Below are 22,244 nucleotides of genomic sequence, written 5' to 3'. Positions count from 1 at the left end.
AGGCTAGATTTTCCTAATTGCTTCAAGTGATGTCTTTTTGATAGTGGCAGAGGCTACGTGCAAAGGTCAGGGCCTGATGCATACACAGCTGGTTCCAGCCATTCCAGCTGGATCCAGTAGACCACCTCTGGTCAAAGTTAAGACCATCAGCCAAGCTGGTGCTGCCCATGGGAATACAGGTTGATGAAAAGCTAAAAAAATGCTGCACAACAGATGTGAGAGGAAACATTAGAGAAACAGCCATTCAGACACCCAGGCCAAAGAAGAAGGTGGGAGGATTCCCCAAAAATTCCTCTGGACTTACTTAAGGATTATTCTAAATAGTTGGCTATTTCAGTCCCTTGGTCCTCATCTCACATCCACTAACATTGTTTTGGTATCTAGAGGATTTTGGAGAATAAAAGTCACATCAACAATTGTTTATCAATCCAGAGTCCAAGATGCAAAAGGGTATCTTAGTCAAACTGATTTTAAAGGTTGTTTGTGGTACCTGTCTCTTGCAAATCTTTCCAGCTGTACCAAGATAATTATTTGAGATAGACTGCAATGTCTATGTGCATTCTACAATTCAAGGTCATCTTTTCCTTAAGTAGATTGATCTCCTTGCATGCATTTGTGTAGCTAAAATGGATATATGAACATGTTTATAATTACATGCAACTTGTTAAATCTGGTTGAAATTTTTTTCTAAATAGTGACACAACTGCAGATATATATACATATATGAAAATCACATTTGTAGTATAGTGTAAAAGGAAACAGTAAATCTCTGGTGTTAGAGCATGTTTGATATACCAGCTTGATTTCTGTATTCCCATCACATACTATCAGCTGTTAGTTTGAAAACAAGCTAAACTGTAGGAATGCAATAAAGGATATGAAGTGCCTTTAATTTTGAACTCATTTGCAATATGTTTTACACTACTCTGGAATTTTTAATATAGTCTTTCATTAAAACACCCATAACAGCCCATCATTCCTTGACAAGCTGAAATGCATAAGGAGAATATGATAGTGCAATAACAACTACTAAAATGCTTAAATGATTTATTTAATTTAAATTTTCCAAGGGGAGGTGAAGGCAGATTAAAATGTTAGTGCCAGTAAAATGAAACTACTTTGGTTGGTACCATGGGGAAGCAAGAGTGAAAAAAATTGAGATTACAACCAGAATCCCAAAATGAATGTTTTTTCCACATAAAGGATATTAAGTACAGATATTCAAGAAATAGTTTGATTATGTTGCTCACAAAATTTTTCAGTTCCACCTGAACCCAAAACTCTTCTTACCATTGACATAACCAATAGTTCTTCCTTATTTCATTTTTATGCTAGCTTACCCTTTGTAATAATAGTTGATTGTTTTGTATTGTGGTCCATTTCTGGAAGTTACTCTTCCACAGGTTCTTCACCAGGGCTTGCTTTCCTTGCATTTCCAACTGCACATCAGTCTATTATGTTTCAGGTTAATTTGTCTGGTATATCACTGTTGAAATTTACATAATAATACTAAAACTTTTTTATAATATATTTATTCTTACAGCTTTCCACAAACATTTTTCAATAATTAATCCTGTAAGCAGGAGCAGCAGAATAAGTAACAACTTTATTAATGGTTTATGACTATACACCTAGTAATGGTAAAAATAAGATACTAGTAGTTGGATAAAAAATAAATAGCATTGCACAAGTACTGTGTCCTCTTAAATAATGAAACTTCCCATTTTGTAACACATTCACATTTATCAGTAAAGGTTTGATGTCAGTGATTTGAAGAAAAGGAATATAAGACCACAGCATTCCCATTGATGTAAATAGTTAATGGCTCTTTGCTCATTCTGTTTTGGGATATATTCTCCAATCCACATTCAGTCCACTTCATATGTGCTATTTTTCTTTCTTACCATTTCCAATTCTTAATTAAAACATTGTACAGTAACCAAAATTCATTAGATATATTTAATTACTATTATGTTAAGAAAATATAAACAAATTTAATGCTTAGCATTTATAATACTTAGCATTTTATAAAATTACATACAGCTAGTTTAGTGAAATCAATTTTCCATAAACTCATACAGTATCTAGTATCATTATAATTTGTGTGCACTCTTTACTTTGTATGAAAATAACGGCAATCATCATGATCATTGAATTCACTTGTATCCAGTATCATTTTTCATGCTGTGCTCTGTAAATAACCAGTGATATTTAACCACCTCATATGCACTGGAATACAGAATATGCCCACAAAAAAAATGGGGCACAAAAACCTAGGAGATTTATAGAGACCACTGATAGCAACTTTGTGATACAGGAGTCAGAGATAGTCTTTGTGGTATAGGTGACAGAGGATTCAATACAGGTGATGGAGGAGAGAAGGTGCTCTGCTAGTCTGGCAAAAGGAAGGGCTGTTTGTGGGTGTGAAAGTCTACACCAGCTTTGATGCAGTGATCAGCGCAGTGGTAGATTTCAAGATCCTAAGGGGAGGGACCAAGGCAAAATGAAGGACAGCAGCCATGGATTTTAGGAGAGCAGACCTTAACTTCATCTGTCAGCATGACATTTCAGAGCACTTATTTTTCAGAATTACAGTCAGTTCTATCACTTTCACTGTATAACCAGCATATCCATATATAGATAATAATCCATATATAGATAATATGAAAACATACTTTTTCACTCTCTAGCTAAACAACATACATAACACTGAAAATGAAAATTTAGATTCAGAATCTCCAGCTGTCAATAAAGCTATCTGGATGTCAAACACAAAATGTATTCCTGTCAGAAATGCTTCTCTAAGACTCAAATCTTTCTAGCCTAAAAAAAAACTTCAGGAAAAGGAAAACCTGAATCTTCTCAAAACACCTGGAGAGGATCCAAGACTGATTAATGTTTAGGTCAGTTATTTATGGTTTGTTTCAGAAATAAATCCTTTCCTTTCTCTTTCTCCCCACTCCTACTTCTCTTTTTCTTGAACTGTAATCCTTGATATTAGCGGTGTGCAATCATTATCTCTATCCCTTTTCATCTCTAAAAGTTACCTGTTGCCAGTCTAACACCCCCTGAACTTCCTCAGTTCACATTATAAATATATTTCTAGCGTTGTGCAAATACAGCCTGAAATGCATGAAAGGACTGTGAAATACAATCCTGGATAGCACTACTTTAAGGCTACTTGTTGAGTAAGAAGTCCAAATTTATAACAGCTTCAGCCTGCATCTCTCACTCTGCTTCTAATGTGTTTCTCTTCTTAACAAATCATCACAGGAAAGTTGCAGTCAATCTCGGGAACATGACTACCACAGGAGTGATGAGAGAGCTGGTGATGGAAAATAATGCATGGACAATGGTGGGCCATATCTGGAAATATTAATAAAGTAAATTGAAACACAACCAAACATAACTCTCAGCAGTCTTTAAAACACTTGGAATCTGAATCTATAAAGTCATAAAACTATAAAGCACCAGGTGCAAACAATTCTTCATCTGGCAACACCATCAAACCCATAAGTCTTCAATTTAGCAACAAGAATGTTACAGGGGAAACCATATCAAAATCCCCACTGAAGTACAGGCAGATCAGTAGCTCCTCCATTGCCCAGTGATGCAGTCATTCCATTATAGAACACAAGTAGTTTCGTCAGGCAAAATTTTCCATTAGTGAAGCCAAGTTGGCTGTCTCTAATGGCTTTACTTAAAAATTTGAACCAAACAGAATTTCAAAAAAATTAAGTCAGACAAATTGAGCATAAATAAAAGTCTGTTTGTAAGCAAACTAGCAATGTATTGAGCTGCAATGCAATGTTCTGTTGACTTCCATAAGTTAACCTATTCAGTTGAATTTTCACACAGGTCAGACTTAGAAATCAAGGACAGAACTTTTATATAACATTGCACATCACAGAGGTTTTAGTAATTTAGGGAGGAAATCTTTCTTTTGGTACACCTTTACCTCCAGAAGCTGGTAAAGGACCTTCACACAGTCTCATGTTTTCATTTCAATGTCACATGTCTTCATAGAACCGGTGTCATGTATGACAGCAGATCAGGCTTAACTCTCACCTAGATTATTACAATTAGAAAACATGGATTATTACATATTAATGATATGCATTAATTGTTTGTTTACATTTAGCACATCTGCATGTTTGTTGGGCATATACATTTAGCATTTGAGCCAAAGGAGAAAAGATCAAATATTATCTATTGACTCGGTGGGCTATTGATCAGTGGTTTCAATTCACCATGTGCAAAAATATAAAATTATATGACAAAGATATATTCTCTCTTGACTACTACAATATCTATAGTCTACAATACTATCTATAGTCTACTGCAATATCTATAGATGGACATAACAGATATATAAAACTGCAGAAGGCTGGTGGAATCCACTGTGGATCCTTCCTTGTTTCCATATGGAAAGAGGATCTGTAAATTGTATTCAACCAAATAGCATACACTTGATTGCCCATCATATGCATGATTTCTATCTCAGACATCAAGAGCAACTGGTGGTACATTTCTGATTAATAAATCAAACCATTCTAAAAGAAGAATAAAGGTTGTGAAAGAAGGGAGGATTCTGCAATGTAGAGACATTTGCAGTGCATTTGCTCTCAATTTGTTCCCCATTTAATAGGCTTTTATGATTATTTTAGTAATTATTAAAATCAACTACTTCCAAGTATCAGAACATATGAGGGCCATTAAAACTAGAAGCAAATAAGAATGTATAATCACAAACAATGCAGGCTTCAAGAAATCCACATTGCACTCATAATAACCAGTGATTAATATACATTTTAAAGAATAATTACTTGTCAATGTTGCATTAATATGCTAGGAGCTTTTGCTCATCTGTAAATTGCTATCAGCACAATGCCTGAAATTATACACATATTATTTTTTAATATATATTTTTATAAATTACATTAGAAAGTTACAAAATGCATGTACATCTTTGGATGTTCTAAGGGCCACATTGGAAATCTATACATTATTCCTTTTGCTTCCAAACACACATTTTTTAAATAAAAGTCTGCACAGTAAATCTGTAGCTTTGTCCTCTATCTTATGCTCTGGTAATAGAGAGTCTGATAAAAATATGTACTTTGTGCTTCAATTCTAAAGGTAACTACTGCTGAAGGAAGCAGATTTCACAAAAACTCCCACACAGAAGTCGCATAGCAACTGTACAGAGTATGTCCTCTGACAATAAACCCCAAAGACCAAAGAACCTGCTGTCCAGTGTGTTCTTGGTCACTCTCATGAGATCGCTTCTGGGAGAAAGTCCAAAAAAAGGCTTGGAAAATAAACATTCTTAGCTTTAAACATTTTCCTGCTGATCCACAAGGCAAAATACCATCCATCCAAGAGAAGAAAAAAGTCAAGTGCAACTGGAAAAAAAACATTCATTGAGAAAAAAATTGTCATTCAGTTTTTCCCACATCTAAGATGCAATAATTGTTTTCCAAAAGTAGAGGTCCATCCAGCGTTTTGAATAATTATGTTAAGTTCCAGCCAGCTATTCATTAGTGTAGTTTAATATAAACACATAAAAGTATTCCATCTCCAACATATAATGCGTTTAGGCCAAGAAAAATAGTGGACATGCACTCCTGACAAATAAGACTACCAGGGCTGCCCTGTACTCTGACTTCTTACCAGGATGTTGGTTAAGTCATAATACAATCCTCACAAGCAATGAAAGGAAACAAAAGCCCTCTTGATGTATCCCTGAACTTGCCTGGTTTATTGTAATCTGTCTACCCATTCAATGCAGGACATTTTGCCTTCAAAAAAATCCAGTTCATTGATCAGTCTTGTAACACATAAGCTGGCTTATTTGCTCAGCAATCTGTTCTCATGGAAACAAATTCTCCTAAATGCACCATCCTAGAAAAATCAAAAGTAATGCAATTGCACATTGATTTTTTTTTATGTCTATGCAGACACCAGGCAAAAATATGAGAAAGACCTTGATGTTAGTTGAGAAAAAACTAAGAATCATGTATGTCAGTTTGTTTCTATTTTAACCAAATAAATTTATTCATTATATTTATTCATTTGCTATCCATGATGCTTCTCATTGCTTGAATATATATTTTATTTTTTATCTAAAAATGGAACAGAGAAGACTGTTCAGTTACTTACTTAAATGACCAAAGTGATAACCTTATCAGAATTAAGACATTTGTATGAAAAAACAAAAAAAAATTAGATGCATTTCTACAAGTATACTATACGTGTTCAAAAACGGATTCTCAACGTGGTGTGGATACACTAAAAATCACACAAAAGCTCAAGGGCTTCATTTGCTTATTTTGGGGTTTGGAGGAGGGTTTTTTAGTGGAGTAGAGGAGAAATTTAAATGAGGCTACTAGTAGAGGAATATCACACCACTACCTTTACATTCAAGGAAAAAAGTTAGCTAATTCTAGAAAATTTCCAGCTAAACAAGGACTTTTATAAGCAGAACCAAGACCACACACCATTTATATCATGGGCCCATAGCAAAGTAAAGGAATAGCAAAAAAGCTACCTCAATATCCTTGAGGTTTGTACAGTTTTCATTTTTTTTAACTTGACTGTAGAGTATGGCAAGGACTCTGAAACAGCCCTTGACCAAAGACCCATGGGAATATGTACAGTAAATACCCAACACCAAAAATCTATTCTTCTGTAGTCTGTTTTCTTTCACTAGCAACAATAGATGTACCATGGTGGTGTTGTCAGGCTTTTCTTCTCACTCTAGTCTGGATTTTAGTTTTTGTCCTATCCATTTTATGTTCCTGTATTAGCTACAGAAAAAAAAGGGTAAAGGAAGGAAAAGACTAAGTTAAACAGAAAAAAAACCCCCAAAAACGGACTGTCTTTTTTTCTAGATTTTGTAGAATAAAGATTAATTTTCCTCCAAAACACAGAATTTTAAAATATTGTAATACCTCCACAAGCTCAGCCTAGGATATTCTGACACCCGCTGAACCTGGCCTCTGCAGTACCAGCAGCAGTGAAAGCATCACAGAGAATAGGCGTGGAGAGGACACACACAACTGCAAGGATTATATATCTATGCAGGAGAGAATTCTTGCTACTTGCCAAAAGACATTTGAGTGACACATCCATTAATGAGTTGGACTTGCAGAATGTTGGAGGCCTTGTCTGGGACAGATGAAAAGCAAAAGGAAAAAAAAGAATAAAATTTCTGTTCCTTCTTTATTCCTTTTTCCTCAAACTCATAGTAAAGCTCTCTTCTGTAAAGAACAAATAAGGCAGTGACTTTTGCCTGTACCAAATGTTTAAAGCCAGTGTTAAACCCACGAGTGGTAATAAGGAAAATGTTCAGCATCTGACAGTGAAAAAGAAGTGGAATTGTCTCAGACTTAGCAATTACTGACAAAGAGATAAGACTTACATGGGAAAATGATCCAAGAGATAGAACTGTTGCAGCACTATGGAGACATTTCTTTCCCTGTGGTACAGGTTAGTAAACCAAACCATTGCTCATGTAGGTAGGACCAGCAGCACAGAAAAAAAATGCATGGATCTATATCCATTAAAATGTACTTCCAACATTCAAATTTCTTGAGCATTGTTTCCCTTCCAGTGATTCCACAGGCAAAGTTAGGAATGATTGGCATCTTTCCATAAAAACATTATTACATTAACTTGTGAACTGTTGAGCCAGTGAACAAGGCTGATTGATTTAAAAACAGCCAATTCACTTAGGATGTGGAGGAAATGGATGCATTGATGCAAGGTTTATGTTCAGAAGTTAACTGAATAAGCAACTGGTGCTTAATAAGTATTAATTTACCCATAATTTGGTGAGCTACATAAGAACCCCAGGTTTGACTAAGTCACTGTCTTTGTTCTGAGTTTAACTTTTCACATTGCCAACTGTGAAGAATGAAGCAGCAGAAGATAGAAATAATGTTTAAAATACTGAATCAATTTGTTCCAGGAAACCAGAAATATTCACAAAATAGTCACAAAATTCTTTACTAAGAGTTTTAACGCTCCTTAATCAAGTTCTTCTTCCTTCATGAATCAAAAAAAGGTGACTAGCCAGGGAGTGGTAGGCTTAAGCAACAGTAAGCAACATCTTACATGTTCTTCAACCACCACAGATTTGATATCCTCCCTGCACATCTGGGGTGCTTCAGTGAATTTCTTGAACTTGGTTCCCCATCGATAAAATTTGGATCCTCCAAACAGAATGTATTTAAATAAACCTTCTGCCTGGTATTGCTAATATGTACTTAATTAAACAGGATGAGCCATGTGTTTAATCAGGAAAATAATTATTTGATTCACAGGCTAGGAGAAATTAAACGGGGAAAATATTCTTAGGGGGAAAAATTTTTTACCTATACAGATTCTGGAGTTGCTGACTGTGAAACTCTTGAAAGACACCCAAGTCCTCATAATATTTCCCTCTGTTGTACGCAAAGAAATTATCAAATACTCTGAAAAAAAAAAAATCATGTTTTCTGTCTATATAAAGAAACTAATTTTGAAAGTAAATATTCATTTAATCTTCATGGAAAAAAAGCTGAAACAAACCCACAATCTACCTAAGATATCTCCTTAGCCTTTAGATAGATCTAAACCACAAAGCCTTTACCCTACAGATTCGCTGGACCTTTTGGACCACACTGCCAAATATAGATATACCATCAGCACTGGATTAATATTAGTCTCCTCAAAGCCTGGCAAAATGAAGTTCATGAAATTCAGGAGTAAGAATGTGACAGAATGTAGCAAGTTGAATTGCTGCTAGCTAGCAAGAAATACCTCCACAGTCTAGGAGATGGAGAAATTGTGGAATTTAATATAATACAAGGAAGAAAAGGCCCCCAAGCAGCCAGTATGACAGGACCTCGTGGAGTTCCAGTGCAAGGTAGTAAACATGCACCAAACTGCAAATCTGTGAAATATTACCCACATCATGGAAGTCCTCCACACTCCTACCAAAGAAATAAGACCCAAAACTGACAACCAAGCCGTAACAACAGCCTCAAAGCTGAAAGAGCACAGAACACCGATGAGCCATCCTCCATCCAAGAGTCCACCTCCATAATGAAAGAACCTTCCAGTCTTATAAGTTCCAGTTCTTCTAATACCTTTCCCCAATTCCTGTAGCCTCCCTGCCTCACTCCCACTTTTCTCTTTGCCTTTCCATTGTCCTAATTCCCCTTTTTTATGTTCCGACAAATTCCTACCACATTTTCCCCTTTTCCATGGCCTCCCTCCACTAATCCCTTCCCCCAAAGTTTCTTTGTGATACCAGAGGGAAGGTGATTGGGAGGGAAGGAAAGGTTCCCTAAAGTAACCACCTTTTTCTTAAAGTTAATGATTTCTATTTGGAGTTTCCAGCAGACACACCACCACCTACACTAGCTTGTACAGAGCCAGTTACAGCCAACAACACTGCCTCAGGTGGCAGAGAAGCAGTCCTTGCTGAAGAAACTTCTCCTGACTCAGTTTCCTGACAAACTGTGCTAAGAAAACCCCGCATCCCTCCTACCAGCTCTAAGACACTCCAAGAAATCTGTTGAGACATTGGGAACTCAGAACTGTTTGCATTTTGAAAAATTGTCTTATGAGTGCTTTTGATTGTTTTTGTCATTTTGTGTTGATTCAGTTTATCCTTCAGAGAAGCTTTCTTAATAATATAAAAAACGGGGAATTGTGGAGACCCTGGGGGGACATTCCCTGGTCTAGGGAGACACAAAAAGCTTCCCTCAAAAAGCTCTTAGACCCTATTGACTCCTTCCCCTGTTCCTATGTCTGTCCCCTAAGCCAATCCTTCCTTCTCGGAGGTTCTGTGGTCAAGATGATCCTGAGATGTGTTATAAAGTCTCTTTTTCCCAGACTGACAACCAAAGAAGGAGTCAGAATTCTTCTGTTCTGGTTTTCAAGATTGTTTTCTCTAATCTAATACATTCTTTCTCTGATCTGCTGAGGTCTGTTCAGCGGGTCAGTCTGAGGCACACTCCGCACCTTCAGGGTGGTGTTGTCTTTTTATACTAAAAACTACGTGTACTATATTTACAATTATTTTCCAATACTCCTCACCTATGTTAGACTACTCTAAACCAATCCAAAAGTGTCACCATCACCCAAAAGATGGAGGCTAAGAAGAAGAAGGACAAGGTATGCCCAAATTCCTCTATCTTGGCCTCTGAACCCCCATTCAAAAAGCCTCAAAATTCTACTTTTTCACCCTCTGACAAACTATCATTCTACTTAAACTTTCATGGCTTGTAATTCTTCATATAAAGTTGGTAATTTTTTCCATGGGTTAGAATCAAAGGCACAGGGATCTTGGGCTCTGTGTCAAGGTCTCTGAGCCCCCTGTCTGGGGCTCGAGCCATCCAGGGCAGTCAGAGGGATGTCCTGGGTTCCGATATTTTACTATTCCCTGATTGACCCTCATCTTTGTACGCCCCGAGACCAGGGTCATCCCCCTGGCCCCTGTAGAGAGAAAGTGAGACCCTCTGTGTGTGGGTGCTGGGACCTGAACATCTCACTGCGCGGCTGAATAAAACATCTGTGGATATTATGCAAAGGTCCTTTTTGCTTCTTTACCCTGGACTATGCTAGCAGCAATTCAGACTGCTACAACAGAGCTCTTGTCTGGATCCAGGACAATTAGTTTGAGTTAAAAGCAGAAATATAGCCCTTTGGCACAGACCTTTAAGCCAAATATTGAAAACTGTACAATCATAAGAAGATTGAGAGTCCCTCCATGAAAAAGTGAAAACTTTCATTGTCTTTTACAGAATGATATTTGGATTTGTAATACTGAAATATCAGAATCCTTCTAAGGATAAATACACTATTTATAAACATTTTCATAAATCAAGATACTGTTAAATACAGTTTGTTGAAAATAAAGGAAGGTGCCTGATAACAGCTTTGTAATGAGGTTAATGTTAAAATAAAATTAAATGTTGGAGAAATGAAACACCATATTTACAGGATGCAAGAAAATCCAAAAATCTGAGGTTATTTAATGAACAGTTCATTCAGCATGATTGAAATTTTTCAAAGATAGTCATGAGACATTTATTTCAATATACAGTGATGACAAATGTTTAGGATGTCAAATAATCTCCAATTAGATGCATGTCTATTTTGCTTAACTTTCATCATGATTTTGCTTAGAACGAGAATTTTAAGAACTTTTTCCTGTATCAAGACTGTAATAATAATTTTTTGTGCCACAAAAATGGTCAGTAATAGTCATTAATGTTTAGTGCATTTGTCAGTCTGACATAACCAGCAACTTAAAATTAAAAAAATCAAACCCATAAAACAACATCTTTCCACATTTAATGTGGGCACAAATAATGGCATCAGCTAATGCTGAGAGATAGAAAGTCAACAACATCATTAATTTAAAGATTATCTGCAATGGCAGAATAAAATAACATATATATTTGTAAAGGAATATCAATTTAAAACTCTTCTAATTATATTGACAATAAAGCAGGGCAATGGTGGGGAAAAATATATATTTCTGAAGTTGTACATCATTATGGCTGGCATGTATTGCACTGGTACAAACTGTTCTCCTCATAGAAAAATACAGCTTTATCTTCTTCGGTGAGAAATACTTGAAATAATTGCAAACAGTTGAGATGAGGTCGCATAAATCTCCTTGACTGAATTAAGGGAGTCAGGGATTGATTATTTGCACTCAGAAAGGCCCAACAGAGCCTTGCCTCAGATATCAGTACAAACAGGAGCAGTCCCAAGTTCCACTGCAGTAGAGGTCTCCAAAAAAGTAACATTTGGGCTCAATACTTAAACAATTTCCCCAGAATGTAAAGTTACTGTGCATTGAGCCAAATACTTAATTTCTCATTTTAATTACTGACATTGAAAACATGCAATTTGAACTTTAATTAACATTAATTCTGCATCAAATACTAATAGGGCTTATCAGTAATAAACAGCAATCAGCAATAAACAAGATTACTTTAGCTGCATATTCTGCCAGCAATGAGAATTTTAGGTGCACAATGAATGACTTAAAATATAAATACCATCCAAGACTGCAATTAAAAAAATTCTATTGTTGTTCTTTCAAATTACTTGCTACAGTCTTGTATATATTATGTTGTAGAAGTGCTATAAAAGAGATAGAGAAATTTGAACCATAAGATAACATCTCATTTTCATTATGCAAAATTATGCTAATTAATTCTTAATTTGACTTTTTTACTGCAGCCAGTGTATCACTTTTTTTGTTGTCTGGTCTAATTGTTGTTGTTGTGGTCATTCATATACACGCCTTTTGTCTTTAAAAGACCAAGTAAACAAAAGTAAAATTTTGTCAGCAATGTTACTTTGGGGTAGACAGAGTTCATACAGAACAGAGTTATGGTAAATAACTATAGATAGATCAGAAATAAACAATATATAAATCTCAGAAACAGATAACATCTATCTAAGTATCTAACATCTGCATCTCCTTTATAAAGGGCATTATCATCCAAAGATGTACTAGTCCCGAATCCTCAAAGGAAGTCTGAGAGTTCACTGCTAATATTTTAAGTTTCTCTTCTGCACTGCTACAACTCATGGATTTTAAAAAACAGTAAGATTATCCTCCACTTTTCTCCTAGATTAGCTTTCTTTTCTGTGCTTCATTTTATCTTATATTTTTTTATAAAGTCTGTGTTAAAAATTCTGGATGTTCTTCTCTGACTGGATCGGTCAGATGAGACCCTCAAGTGAAGCAGTAGCAGACTACATTTTTACCAGAGTCATGTAAGATAAGAATTTATTGTTAGTCCAGTTAATGTTTTATGGCTAATGATTAGCCATCCAATTAAGCAATTATTTAATTAATGAAGACCTCTTTAATAGCATCATTTAATAGCTATTCTTCCCAAATATTATGCTCACTCTGGAACGGAAGTGGGCGGTTTTGTTCTACCCCAAGAACTGTGGAGGATTAAAAGCAGTTATCAATGTCCTAAACTCTGAACTAGGAAGTGTCTGGTCATGATGATGATGATGGAGTCCTTTTCTCCTCAGTCTCAGTGACCACTTAGGTCATTTTTACATGTGTACTTATCACAACTTGCTTCCTCCTCCCTGGTTCCCAGTGTTCCCAGCTACATCTTGCATGACACACTCCCTCAGTCCCGGTTATCTGGTGTTGGATGCAGAGTGCCAAACCTAGGTTTGTTAGACTGTTTAAAATACGTAAGACTCACGAAATCACACTAAACCATGTGAGGCTGTGGTCACTATACCACCATGATATCACTTAAAAAAAAACAAATCAACTCTGGCTAAGGCAAACCTACACAAGTTCTGAGATCTTGCACTACCACATCAATACAAAGTAGATGGCTTTATTTTAGTAATGGCAGACCTATATCAGTCAGGCTACAGTGGTGAACGCCCTCCTGCCACACAACCTGGTGGAAAACAATCCATTAATAACCTGGGAATGCCTCAGAGGCACCAAGTGCCCCAAGACTGATGTTGCTTGAAGAACAGCTATGTTCTTCCCCTACATATAATTCAAAGTTAAATTAATTTAGCAATCCTAAAATTTACCTTGCAAAGGATATTTCACACACCACACAGCTCAAGACTTCATTACCTCAAAATGTCAGGAAAAGTCATGAATTCTCTCATGCCCAAAAGATAAAAAACTGAACCTGGTGACATTATGGGAACCTCCCTTGTGAAATTTAATAAGGGATTTAACCTTGCATTCTCCTCAGACCACTTGATATCATAAGGATGAGGAAAGGATAAAATCAAAATAAAAATGTGTTTCTGTAAATAAATGCTAACCCCAAAAATGGCTTCAGTATAACAGAAAAATACAAATAGGGCGGGTAACAGATGGTTTATTCTGCCCTTGAAGAAACAGTCAGTAAATGAATTTATGAAGTGCTGAAAGTTTTAGAGGCAAAGGTCAGTATCATTGTAAATGCAAATAGTTAATACAGAATTTTACACTGAGTATTATTATTCTCAAAAAGTTATCATTATAAATATTTTTCCATTAATGTGAAGCTTATATTTATTCTTCTAATGTTGCATGGAAAAATACATTAGATGGTAAATTTTTTTTTTTTTATGCACAAAGGATTTATATAATGCTTTTCATAACTTGGGCAAAACTGTTTCAAAGTCACATTCCCTTTTGTTTCTCCTGCTATTTGCAAAGATAAGCATTTATGGTCCCCATTTCTTAAAATAGTCGAGCCAATGGGATAAAATGCCATTAAGTTGTTGCTTTGGGATCACTGCAAGCCCTTGGAGAAGAGACTCTGCTTTTTGAGGTGGGATCCAAGATGCAAGAACAAATATAATAAGGAATGAACAATTTTGAAGACTGATGTAAGTGTTACAGCACATTTAATAGAGTTAACCCTCCTGTCTCTTAATTCTTAAGTGAGTTATTTTAAGGCATTTGCCATGTGAGGAAAAGGTTCAGATGAACGAAGGTTTTTAAAGACTTCTAAAAATTATGAATAATACATTAAAATAACCCAAAAATTGTGCTAATTGGACAATAAAGTTGCAATATTTCAGAAATATAAACACTGAAAACAGCTTGTTTCCTTTCTACTTGATTGCTCAGAGTAGGGATCACTATTATTTTTCTGACTGCATTTCTGCTGCTACTGTTTTTTGCATTGATCAAAGTGAGGCAAGGAGGCTAATTTCCTCTTCATTGTTTTTTCATGTTCACCAGATTTTCCAATGAAATTCTGAAATTGTAAATCTTAAATTAATGCATTCACCAAAAAAAGTTTTTTCTGAGTTAAATACTAATATCTTTTACAGCAAATTTTATGACCCTTTCACGCCCCAGACATATCTCTTAATCAAGGATCACATAATTATCATGTCTTTATGAAGATTAAAAGGAAGAAATATGGGATAGGAAATTATTATCCAGAGAACTGACATTCTTACTAAGACAAACTTTAATATTAAAGACTTGACTGATAAGGGAAACTGATATACAGTAAAAATAAATCAAGTCCAAAAGTGTTTGGTAAAATGGACAGAGACTGTAAGTCTGGAAAAGTTTTTGTAGTTTCAAAGACATGCAAGGGCATGTGAGGAGCAGATTTTGAAAAATATTGTTAACTATTTTGACTTATCATAGGAGAGTTTTAAAATGATAAAGTTTTCAGCAGCTGTGCCATTTACTGTTTCTCTATTGATAACTCACACTTATGTGCAGAACCCAAGGATAACATCCTGGATCTTTAAGTGCATGTGAGCTTCAGTACTGAAATTCTAACGCATATAGCACTATCTTATTGAAATTGTGCCATTCTCTGAAACAAAACCCCTTATAGAGGATGAAAACGTAAACAGATGACAAGCTAGCTAATTTTTATCTACTAACATGGCAGATTATATATTTTTTATGGGATGTGATGTGATCTTAATTGTTCATGTACCTCTGCATGATAAAATGAGGCGCCGGGGGCATATCAGATGCCTAAAATTCTAAACATGCCATTTTTTATGAAAAGTCACTATTTGGTGGTTGAAGTAATTTCTATTTGTAGCAGTAATACATAGAGATTTCCTGTATCTGAGGCATACTCTTTCCTTTCCAAGCTAAGCAAAATGGCTGGAAATGAAAAATATTAAAAAATGAAATCTGTCCAGCTCACTTGATAACAATGGCTGGAATGAAATATTTGGTTAAATGTAATGTGTAGAAGAGGTGTTACAGCAACTTCTCTGAGCCAGAGAGAAGTTTCATAAGAGGATCCATGTTTATCCCTACAAGAATTTTCTAGCAAGGTTATTGAAGTAGAAACCAAGAAAGAAAGAGGAATAAATAGGAGAAAACTGCAACTGCCTATTCCAATAAGCACTTTGTTTGTCTCTCGTGGCCAATGAGTAAAGTGTAAACTTATGAGCTTTATAAGAATGTACAAAAAGCATGCATGCTATAATAAAACAGTTTGAAGCCTTCTGAAAATGGAGTGCGTTGCTTTACACTGTCTCCATCTCAACTACGACAATAATGCAGTGAGATTTCAGTAACTATATGAAAGTCAGAAAACTAGAAAATCAGCATGCTACACATTACACATGTTCATCTCCAAATAACCAGAAAGTCTCAAAGTATAATTAGTTCTTAAGCAAAGACTCCTTGGTGAGTGGGTGTGCATCTTAGTACCCCACAGGGAACAATTCCTGTCTGTTTATAAGGTGGTTAGCCAACAAAACAACAATGAATTCCTTACTGAATAACTTTGAAAATGACACAAACACAAACTACAAAAAGGAATAAGGAACAAATAAAAAATGGTCTTTATTTTTCAGTCAGGTGGTTAAAACCAAACCTTGCACGGCATTACGGCAGAGTTTAGCATTAATGCAGGAAGTACTTGCAGAATGGAAAATGCTGGTAAACAGAGGCCCTGAAGAATTAAAACTCATGATACAGAAAGATCTTACAACCTTTGTGTCTGTTTTGAAGATGAAAGTTACTTAAATGCTGCATCCAGCTTTAGTGTTCAAAACAGAAAAATAACTGAAGAATGACCAATGGACTAGAAAAGTGAGATTAAATACTTCCATTTATTTGTTCTGTTGAAAAAAAGTATAATTTGTGTTACTTTATTTACAGTTTCTTTATCAGAATGTGCATATATATATATGAACATATACACCTATATAATGCATACTAAATTGATAATACACTAAACTTACTGGTGATGACAGAGGAAAAAAATTTTTATAGCAGTAAGGAACCGTCATATTGATAAAAAAGCAGTTATCTTGTTCCTGCTAATAATTAGGCAGAGACATTGAATTCAATATTTTAAATTCTCTTATTTGGTTTATTGTGTTTACCAGCCTAAAGGATCCAAAATAAAATAAATATCTATGAAAAGACAATATCCCATAGACCTCCTGAAGTCTGCCATATTGATATCATCCACAAATAAATTAAAAAATAAATGAATTTTGAATTCTTATCCTTGTTACCAACACAAATTAATGTACCTGTTTTTAAGGTAAAAACTAATTAAATTGATATCCCATTGCTAAGAATTTAAAAATAAATATTAATCATTTTTCAGAAAAATATTTCTTTTCAAGACTCAGGTCACAGACTTATAAAAGGTATTTATTCAGAAAAGCCTTGTGACTTTCAAAAAGTGAGACTAAGTCATGATGCTTCTTCCTTAGACTTTAAAAAAATTTTTTTTAAAACTTAAAGAAGAATGCACCTATTAGCTTGGTACAGAACTTTTCATTCACTTTTCTTCATATTTTTTCATTGTACCATGAAAGGAGAGAGGCTATGTAATATCAATTAGGAGTATAATGACCTGTCAGGGCCCTAAGGCAGCAAGAAAGGAGAAGAAAGACAAGCAGTCACTGCCTCTTTTTGCCTTATGAAATGTGGATATTGGTTTTAGAGTTCCTTCTGCAAAGCTGACTTTGGAGTAAAAATTTTTGTCTCTCTTTTCACTGTGCAATATAACTGAAAAAAAAACCAGATTAATTCTGTGTATTTCTAACACTTGTGGTTCCAAAACCAGAATGAATGAGCTCCTGCAGGTAAGTATTCTCCTGAAAATGCCTTGCTTCTGCTACCAAACTGTTTAAAGACATCTTTGTGTCAGGCTGTGCCATCTTTTGCACTTCCCTAATGCAAAAACACACAGATGCCATAGGATCAAAAAAACACTTTAAAGAAAACACTAGCCATAAACTTTTAAACCTCTTCAATCCTCATTTTCAATTGTAGTTCAATTATTTTATGAAAAATTTCCAAGAATTTTAGGTAACTATAAAATGCCTGTGTGAGTAGTTTTAGATTACTTGAAATTTCTTTTATGTTTTGGTTTTTAAAATAATTTCTCATTTTCTTTCTTCCAGCTGGCTAATTATCAATATTCAGTGTCATAGATCCATAATAAGGACAACTATTACAACAGTCTGAATTACTTTTTCTTTGGTAATTATTAGTCTTCAGCATCACAAAACGTATTACTCATTACTGTTGTGAAAACCACAATTGATATTTAGCTTTTTATTGGATTTTTATAACATAAAATTCAAAGATTTTCACACCTTTCTCAAGGCAACTAACACAGCAGTCACTGGCCTGTAGTCAATGGTTCTCTTATTGGCAACTGTTCTTCAACAAGATCCTATATAACACCCAAAGAACTGCCAATATTCATGTCCTGCCCATTGAACAGGGGGAGCCCCAAGAGAAAATGAGAAAAATGGTTGGAGAGAGAAATAAGCAGACAATGTCATACAGGATTTGCAGCAGCAAACTTAGATGCCAGGTCTGTAGCCCTTCCATGTCTAAAGGCTCATTTAGCTAAGCTATTTGTTCCTTCTTTATCAGCATGACACACTTCATTTTACATATGCAACTTCAGCTTTCTTTACTGGAGTCAAGCACCTGTCCAGAACTAATTATTATTTATTTGTATTATATTCCTGCCTGCAGCTTCTGTCACAAGCTATGATGCCATTTTAAGTAATATTTGAAAAGCACAGAGCATGATGGACCCCACCTAGAACTTAACAAAAAAGTTGGTGAGTTTCACAAGTAGGTGATAGAGCAGATGGATACAGACTGCCAGGGGACTGCACGGCAGTAATGAGATGGTAATAATTACAGCAAAGGGGAGCAGTGTTGGAGAATTCATGGGTGCATTGTAGGAAAAGGAAATTTAAGAAGAAATTTAAAGGAATCAGTTTTGTAGGTGCTCCTCTCCAAGTCCTGTGGAAGGCAACAGAGAGAAAAGCTGCTAGTTAAAAACAATTATCTCTTGGTTAATAGGCTTGAGGTTGAGGGCTGATCAGAGGGGAGGTTAAATAGTGAGATAAAAGTAGGAGAATGACAAAGGAAATCTGCCATCTAAGGTTTCATGCAAAGGATTACAGGATAGGAGGGAATGACAAAATCGGAGTAGAAAACAAGACAAAATTTTTTCAAGTCCTGAGAAATTAAGACACCTAATGATAAGAGTTTTACCTGTAGAACTGTCAACTCAAGCATTAAAATTAAAACAGCCTCATCACAGTAAATGTGTGTACAGAAGCCTGAGAAATCAGGTAAACACTTACTTGATAACATGGAGTTATAAAGGGAAAAATCTCAAAAACAGATTCATTACCCAAATTCTCACCTCCAATACATATCAGAATGCTGCCTAGCACAATTCCTCACACAAAGCAGTCCTGGCTTTATGAACTTCGAACAACACTTTCATCTGGAAACTTATGGGAAGTGGAGTGACATAAAACTGACAGCCTGCCTGGTTCTCTTCCCACCCAGGTGATGGGTTCCTCTTGACCACATTATAGACCTACTAAGGTCTATAACATATTTCTGGATTCACCACCAAAAATTGATTTTATACCGTTAAACAGTCACACCTTTGAAATTATTGGGATAAGGATCTCAAAGAAATTTTCTAGGGTTGCTATCATCTCCCAAGAGTCATAAAATTTTCCACATGTCCATGCTTCTTCGGCTCTCTGCAGTCTCTCAGACTGACCCAAAGAGAAAATAAATGCAATTACTGCCTTTAAAATAAAGTGGTTTGTATTATTTCTCTAAATTTTCCTGATTTTCTGAATTAAACATAGTTCACCCTGAAATATCCAGAGAACAATGTCATGATTTCTGGGAACAGTGGTTTAACTTTTGTATTATATTTGAAGGGGTAACTTTGATGGAAGTGTATAGCGTAGCCTGAGGCTGGCAGTTAAAAACTGAGTATACAGTAAATGCAGAGAGTAAATTCCAATGGTACTTTAGAGTAGGCAACAAGGACTGTGGTGATTTGCAGCTGAAGAGTTTGAACTTCTGCCTTGGGACTGAAGGCAGTTGCAAAAATCTCATGATTGCATAAATATATCGGAAGTTATTTTGTGATTGTTTCCAGCTGATATAGCAGCTTGGAAATAAAGATATGATAGGTTTTAGGAGTTTTTCAGCTAATGCTAAGTAGAACAGGGAAAGGCAGAATAATGACTTACATTTGAAAACCATCCTTGCAGCATAAGGCAATGATTCTTCTGACACGTCAAGGTGACAGGATTTCAGAAATATCTCTCAGATTTGAAGTTTGGGCAGCATATTTTGCAAAATAAAAGTTGAGCTTAGTTTTTAAGAGTGTCTTACCTTATTTAAATTAAGGCTGTAACCCCTTACAGTGGAATTTGTTGGTATTTGTTTTGAAGATAGAGAGGAGAACTTCCCCATCGTTTACAAGTAAGAGCTGGTTTAATTACTTGTGTAACTGTTCTGTCGCTCTGAGGCAGTGAGAGCCACTCCAAACAAAGCAAGGAGCAACATTTCTAATGAGAAGGCAGTGACAGTTGACCTTCAGCTGTAGCCAAAACCTAGGAGGCTTTGTCAGACATGGGAAACCCTGCACATACATGGATGCACACACAGTCTCCAGGGGCTCTGAAATGGGCATTGCAAAATGCACAGAGCCTGACATCAGTGCCTGCTCAGCAGCAGCATCTGCCAGTAAAACCAACCAGTGAATGTGGGCTTTCTGTTTCATTGAACATGTCTTACTCTCTGTGATCTTAATTGCATCATACGTGGCTTTGCTTCTGGAGAATCCTTATAAAACAAAAGGATATGAAGCACTGGCAGATTCTCTGGGCTAAGAATGATCCTAATGGTACACATAACACTAAACACATTGTAACCTATACAATGTATAGGCTCTGTAGAAGGTTGTGCAAGGCTGTTAACCTGTTCTATATAGCAAATAGTAAAGAGAAATTAATTTCCACTGTCAGTTTTAATAATACCTCTCCAAAGTAGGTTATCAAATACTATTCATATTTATAGGCAAGTCACACAATTTACATATTCTGGTGGAATTTCTTCACCATGATAATCCATATTTTTCTTGAAACATAAGAAGCAGTGAATGGACAAGGCAAGCACATCAACATCAAAAGCAAATTGAGGACTTTATCAGTCTAAAATTGGTTTGTTTGAGAAATTTTTAAGAAAACCAAAGTTATTTTCCTATTCCAAATTTATGACCATCTGTTTTACTTAAGGAGATGACACTCTATAAATAAAATCTTAAGAATTTCTTCTTAAACATTTTTTTTCTCTTCTTTGGGACATAATTTCTGCTAGTCACCACCATTAACCACAGCCTTGATGCAATTTTCAGTAGTTAGAGATTTTGTAGTTTGGTTTTGCAAAAGTTTTTATGAGGAGGTTAATCAGACCTTTGTTACTTTGATTTTAAAAGATTTAATTATTTTTCTTTTTTTTTCTACTTATCCTTCTGTGGTGGTCTGAATACTTACTGACAGTGGTACTGGCTGGACAACAACAGATGACAGGGTAAAGAGAATTTTTTTCTTGGTTTACAGCACTTTGCTGAAAGGGGATACAAATTATTTTGTTTCAATAAAAATGGGAAACTGCATTTCAAAACCTTGTGTCTAGATCCTGAATTACTGCAGTCACCTATAGGAAATTTGTGGCCTGGAGACTGACAGAAGAGGAAGGTAACTAGCAAACACTCAGTGGAGTGTGGAGCAGTGGAACTAAAGGAGTTTTAGATTGAAGAGTGTGATTTCTGTTTGAGCAACAAGAGGACAATAAGGGTCAGTGAAAATCTTTCCCTTGCCATCTACCATGTTGCTAACCCCTTAGAGTATCATTTCACACTAGTCCTTTGACATTTGGCTCTTTTCCAAGGTTATGCTGTCTCTCCTTCCTGAATCTGCATGAGTCTGCCAAGAGATCTGTTTTTATAAATATACATCTTAAAGTAAGCGCAGGCCTGAGATGCAGTTAATACTTCAAGTGCAAGTTGAGAGCTTGAAAAACCTGTCTATATAAGTGCTTTGCAGGCACTATCATGAACTTGGCAGAGAGCAAAGATTATGTTCATAGTAGTACTGTGTTGCATGTTCTTAGGGCTCTTAGGCATCAGGAAGCTGCATCCCCGCACAGGGACGCAATATTCTGCAATTTGGTGAGGAAAAACTTTGTGTGACTTTTGATGAAGTTGTAGCTAGTGGAAACAACTGGAGTGTCAGTGAATGGGACAGCTGTACTGGTAAGGGAGATGGGCCAGACCTCAGTCACACAAGACAGATACAGATAAAACAGGTTGTAGGAAGAACAATCCATTACAAAAAATATGAACTGTAAGAAAAAAAAGGAAAGTATTAAACAGTGGAACATGTTC

At 35.7% G+C, this 22,244-nt stretch overlaps 1 long non-coding RNA gene across 1 annotated transcript; it reads right to left on the bottom strand.

The window, feature by feature from the left end:
* Positions 1 to 1,675: 1,675 nt before the first annotated feature.
* On the bottom strand, positions 1,676 to 5,884 carry LOC119697457. The gene is made up of 3 exons (XR_005255852.1): positions 5,247 to 5,884; positions 3,959 to 4,068; positions 1,676 to 3,366 (listed from the first exon to the last, which is right to left on the bottom strand). It is a non-coding gene; the product is annotated as an uncharacterized LOC119697457 (long non-coding RNA).
* Positions 5,885 to 22,244: the final 16,360 nt, after the last annotated feature.

The sequence above is a fragment of the Motacilla alba genome, chromosome 2 (assembly GCF_015832195.1).
Source record: "Motacilla alba alba isolate MOTALB_02 chromosome 2, Motacilla_alba_V1.0_pri, whole genome shotgun sequence".
NCBI lineage: Eukaryota > Metazoa > Chordata > Aves > Passeriformes > Motacillidae > Motacilla > Motacilla alba.
The sequence above is the reverse complement of the archived record's forward strand: the minus strand, read 5'-3'. Positions and strand labels throughout refer to the sequence as shown.